The sequence below is a fragment of the Pseudophryne corroboree genome, chromosome 5 (assembly GCF_028390025.1).
Source record: "Pseudophryne corroboree isolate aPseCor3 chromosome 5, aPseCor3.hap2, whole genome shotgun sequence".
Classification (NCBI taxonomy): Eukaryota; Metazoa; Chordata; class Amphibia; order Anura; family Myobatrachidae; genus Pseudophryne; species Pseudophryne corroboree.
In genome coordinates this window covers 454,961,814-454,969,325 of record NC_086448.1, presented here as the reverse complement: position 1 = coordinate 454,969,325, position 7,512 = coordinate 454,961,814, and the positions used below count along the sequence as shown (strand labels likewise).

Here is a 7,512-nt window from a genome sequence, read left to right as displayed (position 1 = left end):
TAGAAAATAAACTATAAAATCAAATGCAAAATGGAATTCAAAATAAAAAATAACTTCCTCATTTATTCCTATTGGTCCAAATATATCACATGCAAGAAGCGGCTGCTGTTCCTCTAATTCAGGTTTGCATACATCTCCAATGGATGGGCACTCGCAAATGCACAGGGCCTATTCTTTGCAGGTGCAGAACGAGCCCTGCATTAGCGCACATAGTTGGTCATTCCGAGCTGATCACAGCCAGCAACTTTTAGCTGCTGCTGCGATCAATAGTCCACGCCTATGGGGGAGTGTATTTTAGCTTAGCAGGGCTGCGATCAAGCAGAAGTAGACTAGGGCTGGACATACCCTGTGCGATGGATCCAGTGATCATGGCCCGGCTTTGACGTCACTCCTCCGCCCTCCGTTGTCCTGGACTCGCCTGTGTTTTACTCACCACTCCCCGAAAACGGTCTCCAACGGTCTGGATCCACCCATCCACGCCTCCTTCCTGTCAATCTTCTTAGCGGTCGCCGCTACTATCGCTTCCGTCGGTAGCCGCGACGTAACCCGGTGACCCCTGTTGCCGGGCAACGTCGCACACGCGCACAGCGGCCACCGTGCATGTGCATTCCGCACCCGTTCACACTGCAGTGAAAAAACGCTGCATGCGAACGGGTCAGAATGACCCCCATAGTGCCCCCTTAGCTGCAGTCTGCCTCTGCTTGGGTGCGGCAAATCCAAAGATGCAGGGTCTGCACTGCATCCATCTCTGAATGAGGTCCATAATTCCTACAGCCACAGTGAACTATGTTTGGGTACCTTTTTGTTACAAATGTGAGCAGATCTTCAAGTGTTTCTTGATTTATTTTAACATTTATAAAAACATCTAAAATCATGTAATTTAGACCTGTAATGTTGGTACGCAATGGCTGATTATCAAACAACAGAATGATTATCGTCAGACTGCTCATGTGCTGCGCTCACAATGCGCATACGCGAAGGTGCCACTGTGCTCCCACTTGCAATGAGGATTGCATCACAAAATGATTGACAGGAAGTGGAGGTGTAACCAGGGAGTTAATGGGGAGTGGTTGTGAAAAAGCAGAAAATCGCACTTGCCAATATATTAGTGTAGAAACATGAATTATGCCCAGAGCCTTTACAGTATTATTAATATCTGGCCTGATTCATTGACAGAAACTATCAGGGCTGTTTCTAGCCAATTTGGCTCCCAGTGCGAGATTTAAAAATGCGCCCCCCCATGACATAAAAAAAAATGTGCCCCCCCCCCCCCACACCTAGATAAAAAAAAAACTTGCGCGCGCACCCGACAAGGGGGCGTGGCCTCGTCTAAATGGGTGTGGCCTCGTCTAAATGGGCATGGCCTCGTCTGAAAAGACTAACTCACAATCCAGTTTTTGACCCTGCTCCAACAGATCACTACCACCACAGAAAAAAAAAATTCTACCATATTAAGCCCCACACAGTAATGCCCCCTGCACCATATTATGCCACACACCGCAATGCCCTTGATACATTAAATCCCCACACTACGGCAGGCAGGAGTCCCGCATCTGCAATTGTACATGCTGAGGATGTGCAAAATTATTTATAAAACCCACAGCCCTAAAACGTAGAGAAGGCCAGCAGAGTAATCATAAATGCACAGCAACTGAGTACACATTCCCAGTGCATATGCACATTCTTCGATAATCGGCATACCGATTAAATGAACGGACACACAGCATAGCACCTGAACAGAGATTCCAGAGGCACGCTGCTTGAATACAGATTTACAGGTGCACCCAGCAACACCCCCCCAAAATGACCATGACACATCTGCATTTTTGCCACCACTCTGCCATCAGTGCCCACAAACAGTGCCTGAATGTCAATTACTCTGTATAAAAGTAAACGCTGCAAGTGCCATTGCTATTAGGCTTTGGTGTGTGCACATAATTGCCAAAACATTGGCATAGCGTCCATTATCTCTACTTTTATAGGCATCATAATGAAGGTTAAGTAATCGAATGTTGTTTAGTAGCTCAAATTGCCTGTCTATAATACCCCTTTTCCACCACTGTAGCACGGGTCACAGCCGTGTCGCCTGACACGGCTGCGACCTGTGCTACAGCCCCCTTCAGACAGCACTCACCAAACCGGATTGGTGATGCGGCTAGTGACGCGGCAGGGGTGGCGCTGGGAGATGATCACATGATCTCCCGGCACTGCCCTCCCATACACTGAATGGGAGCCATGTCGAGGCGACATTTCGAATGTTAGTACATCAGGGGAAGCTATATTTGTCTATGTAAAAACATAAATGTTTTGCTGGTATCTGATTTTGAGTGTGATTTGAGTGGGTTTGGTTTTATATTCGATTCTACATTAATGCCTTTAGTAAATCTCCATAGGCAAAATCGAATGCAAATCAAATGCAAAATCAACCAAAGCCCAAAATGGAACATTAGGAAATATACCCCATAAGGTCATTATACAGTTCCTTGTAGGAAAAAAGCCAGTCACACAGTACAATACAGGAAAAAAGTTGTCTGAGTACTGTTATGATCCACCACCATGGCTCATTGTTGTAGCGGGTCCCGGTCATTGCCAGGCAACCGGGATGCCGTGTCATGCCAGCCCCATTGACTGATGTTCCGATGGTTGCAAAGCTGTTACTAAGCAGCTGGGACGCCTCTGTGTATTCTGGCAGCTTCACAGCTACAATCTATTTAGTCATTAAGGGGGCTGGTCTGCCTGGTTCTCTGTAATTGATCACTGCTCCTGGTAAAGGCAGCCAGCCCTGCACAGTCCTGCTGGTGATAGTTTCTGTTCCAGTGTCTAGATTCTGTTTCCAGTTTATACTTTTTTGTTGGAAGCCTTGTCAGCTTGATCCTGTTCCTAAGACAGTTCCTGCCTTGTTAAGTCATGTTCCATAGGAGTCTCTTAGCTAAGTGCCAGTAATATTATACCTTGTCCTTGCTGCTTCAAGTACAGATGGAGCCGCGCTCATCTGAGGCGGCTCCATTGCAAACGTGCACTCCCGGCATGACTAGGCGATCCGTCTGCCTAGTCACGCCGGGAGTGCACAGAGATGTGCCCATTCAGAGCGTCTCTGTCCAGGTGTGCGGACGGAGATGCTCTACATTCAAGTGAATGGTGCGCGTTTCCGTTGAGGGCACACGTGCCCGGCCAGACAGGGATGCTCTCGGCGATAGGCGTGCCCGGGCAGGTGCGCCTAGTCACAGATGGAGACACAACTAGCGTGGCTCCATCTGTATTTGCTGAGTGATCAGTGTATTAACTGTTGCTGTTGATCCTACCTGTGCTTCTTTGGGATTCCTGTATAATTACCACTGTTATCTCCTATTGCATTTCTGTGTAAGCTATTCAGTCTTGGACATCAACTGCAGTTTCTTGTTTTATACATTACTACTCTGCTACTCTAATAAAAAGTACTGAGTATATATAATTACTGTGTATGTTCCTTACAAACAGCAGTAGCCATTGTGCTATATCTTTGTACTGCATTCAAGCTCTGTTTCAGACCTGTGCATTCACTCCTCAACTATATTTCATCTGTGCTTAAGTATTATGCTGCACTCATTAATTCACATTACTCTTATGGTCAAGTTTATATCCACAGTTTGCATATTACTACACTGAGAGATCCTTGCTACACATTGCTCCTGAACCCTGAACACATCTAGGATTCTACAGTAATTCTTCTGTTAACCATTTCTTTGCCATACTATTTGCAGTTACTACTCCAGACAAAAATCCTTCAGTCTACAGCCAATTGTGTAAGCCCCTACTGCTAGAGGTTTAAGTCCTGGCTACATCCTAAGTACTGGTGTGTACATCAAACTTTAAGGTAACAACGGATGGCTGTTATAGGCAGAAGAGCCTCTCGTTGACTCTAGGGGTCATACACAATTGTACTGTAATTCCCTAACAAGGACATCCATGAGTGTGGCATAACAGCTCCTCCATGTGCCTATAAAACTCCATAACCTCAAAGTCATCATCAGGATCCAGGACACCCAAGTCTAAGAAATGAGCATGTGATAAGGTATCAGCAACATAGAGGTCCTTGCCACATTTGTATACAATATCCAGATGGTACCTTTGAAGTTTGACAATGGGGGTAATTCCAAGTTGATCGCAGCAGGATTTTTGATAGCAATTGGGCAAAACCATGTGCACTGCAGGGGAGGCAGATATAACATGTGCAGAAAGAGTCCGGCGGGCGGACTCCTCTCCAGCACCAACGCCGCAAGTATACAGCATCGCTCTCTGCAGCTGGTATTAGCTCTCCAGATAGGCTTCTATCCCCTTGCACTTAGAGACAGTACAGGGGAGAAGCCGCTTCCACTCCGTGCATGCTGCACGGACAGGATCGCTTCCTCAGCAGCAAGCTCACTAGGATTAGTACCTGCTTGACGTTTCCTTGGAAACAGTAAACATACATAGAATATTTATCCAGTGCAGGCCGACCATTTATTGATTCATAATTAGTGCACTAAATTGTTTCTCTCATTAAAACTACGACTTCAGTCGAGTATTCATTAGATTACACATATCCTGGCGACAGGAGAGCTTTGCTTAATTGATATTATTACAGGTTGAGTATCCCTTATCGAAAATGCTTGGGACCAGAGGTATTTTGGATATGGGATTTTTCCGTAGTTTGGAATAATTGCATACCATAATGAGATATCATGGTGATGGGACCCAAGTCTAAGCACAGAATGCATTTATGTTACATATACACCTTATACACACAGCCTGAAGGTAATTTTAGCCAATTTTTTTTATAACTTTTTGCATTAAACAAAGTGTGTCTACATTCACACAATTCATTTATGTTTCATATACATCTTATACACACAGCCTGAAGGTCATTTAATACAATATTTTTAATAACTTTGTGTATTAAACAAAGTTTGTGTACATTGAGCCATCAAAAAACAAAGGTTTCACTATCTCACTCTCACTCAAAAAAGTCCGTATTTCGGAATATTCTGTATTTCGGAATATTTGGATATGGGATACTCAACCTGTATAAGTATTTATCTATATACAGTCTGTCTTCATCAGCTGTGTTAATTATTTATATACAATTGTATCATCTTGCAACGGACAGACAACTGCTTGTGCAGCTCATGTGCTGGATTCTATGTGAAATTCTATGTGTTTATGAGTCACCATATGGTATTTCTGCAATATACTCAGCAAAAAAATGTTTTTCTATTCTGATATTTTCATATCACTTACGCAGACTATATTATTGCCTGGAAATAGGATTGTACTTGGCTTTGATACACAATTGCACTGTTATTTGTTAAAAAAAAACCTTGCCTCTTTCTGCTTTATGAACAGGAACAAGCATATTGTAATGATAACATTCATCCATGTCCTCAATAAGGCATCATATTGTAAAAATAAAGGTTTTTTTCTAGGTTTTTTTCTATCTTTTTCCTCAAGCGTTGATATATTCAGTGTGTATCATTATTTCCTGACATATTCAATGTTTCCCCAGAAATCGGTGTAAACGGATCTATGGTTGGTTAAATCTTGATTGCATTGTTAATTACATGCTATACCTTAGCAATTAGGGCATACAACTTTCTTTATTGTCATTCCTAGTTCTCTTGTGGGGAATTATGTATGTGTCCGTGGGATTTCCCATGTGAATAGAAAATTTCTTTGGTCTTTTGAGGCCCCCTTTTTCACTCACTTTTATTTCAGTCTCATCTTTTTTTGAAAGTTGCATCTCGGGCGAGCAATTGGCCATCGGATAAGGTTATCCTTTAGATAATCACCCTATCACTAATATCTTGATACTAATTATTGTATGGTTCTAATGTTTACTGTTTATTAGTTATTATTATTCTTTACCATTGTCCTCGTGAAATTCCCTTTTTGCTTCAATCTAAGAGCAATGTGATATACTTTTGGGTATATGGAAGGACTTGATTATCATTCCTTCTATACCTCTTTTGGACCCACTTATCTACTCTGCTTCAACTTTCTCAAGCAGTAGTTATCCCTATACGCCGATAGGTATCTACTTGACTTTCTACAGTCATACCATGCTGGACATGCCCGATCTCGTCTGATCTTGGAAGCCATGCAGCATTGGGCCTGGTTAGTAGCAGAAAGGGGGACCCTCTGGGATTACTGGGTACTGTAGTACTAAGGAACATACCTTCTGCTGATCAGTAAATTCCATCGCAAGTAATTATTGCAGTATACTTACCAATACTCACTTTTTGAGTAGGAGTCCGGTTTTTCTTGATTCTCTCTTATGGATGTACTGGTGTATATGAATTCATAAGTTGATAGAGAAAACAAGAATTTTCAAACTTTCGCTTCTGATTAATGTCGAATATTAATACTCGCTTAAAATCCAGTGGATGTGCAGATAAATTTTCTGCCACCTACTTTACCTCAAGTGAGTGACATATCGCCATATTGTTATTTAATACTTTTTTAATTAATTTTGCTGATATATACAGCAACATTTTTGTATATTGTTTTTTCGTCTGTTTAGAATAATAAAAGTATAGTTTTATTCTGACATTTATACTGTACAAATATTATTTCATTAATCAGTCAATTAATTAAAAGTGTGCCCCAGAGAGACACAAAAACAGTCTTTCTTTTGCTTCTCTGCAAAACAACCCTTGTATAGTTTGTTCTGAACTTATGTCCGGGAGCACCGCCAACTCTGCTCTACCTCAAAAGCCTTATAGGCGAAGTCGGTAGCTTCATGTTGGTTATAATTCTTGCCTCATATGGTATAAAAATTGTATGACATTTATTTATTTTACAATCTGGTCCAGTGCAGATTCCAAAACCCCCACCTTCTACTACATCTATAGTTGGTAATACACAAAAAGCACTGCAGACTCAACTTATCTTTGGGGGTAGGCACATGTTGGATAGCCTGTGTCTTAGCAGGAACTGGTTTAACACCCTCTTAAGTTAAGAGCTGACCCTATACTTGACCTCAGTGACTCTGAAACAACAAATGTTAGGGTTTAACTGCAGGTTCATTTCTCGTATTTTTTGGACGACCTTGTAGAGGTGTATGTCGTGTTCTTCCATGGTGCAGGCCCAAACGTGGATGCCCTCTACAATGGTCCCACAAAGGTATCCCATGAAGAGATGCTACATGGAAAGTTTGAATACTTCACTGTCAGTGCATATACTGTACAGTAGGACATTCAGAGGAATGCGTACCTTCCCACAGGTGTCATAAAAGTGGTAAATATGGATGTTTCTTTGTCCTATGTGATCTACCAGAATCCACATTTAGCATCCAGACTGGTAAATATATTTGTATTTGGCATATCAACTATTACTTGCTCCACAGTTCTGAGGGGGTGATGCGTACTCATCAAAGCTTTGTTAAAATCAATGCAGATATGTTCCAAACCATCCTATTTTACTGCAACAACTATAGCCAACACCCATGATGTAGCTTCTACCACTGGAGCAATGACACTCAATGCTGTCATGCAATTT

General features: G+C 42.2%; 1 pseudogene; it reads left to right on the top strand.

Moving 5' to 3' along the window:
• The first annotated feature begins 6,059 nt into the window (after positions 1–6,059).
• Positions 6,060–6,178, top strand: LOC134930066 (5S ribosomal RNA; annotated as a pseudogene).
• Positions 6,179–7,512: the final 1,334 nt, after the last annotated feature.